Consider the following 367-nt stretch of genomic DNA (forward strand, 5'->3'; position numbering starts at 1 on the left):
TTTTATTTATGCCAGTGTAAGGGTTTCATCCAAAGACTACTGTATCACTGAAGAAATTTTGATTAACTTACACAGGCTTAAGATAAGGGTGTAAATAAAAGAGGAACTCTGAATCATTGTGCTTCAGTACTTCTATTACAATTACAGCCTTGATCATGCTGCTTCTGACATAGCACATAAAAAGAACACATCCTCCAAACATTCAGTCATATAAAAACAATCAACGGTAAGAGTATTTTAAAAATTATATCAGTTCACAGATATTCCAGATCCATGTATTCATTCATTCATTAAATTAGTTTCATTTAATTCATATAGGTGGGGATGAGGACTTTCCTTGGTTTTGTTCTGACAAAACTTTGTTCTG

Source organism: Cygnus olor, chromosome 2 (assembly GCF_009769625.2).
Source record: "Cygnus olor isolate bCygOlo1 chromosome 2, bCygOlo1.pri.v2, whole genome shotgun sequence".
NCBI classification, from domain to species: domain Eukaryota; kingdom Metazoa; phylum Chordata; class Aves; order Anseriformes; family Anatidae; genus Cygnus; species Cygnus olor.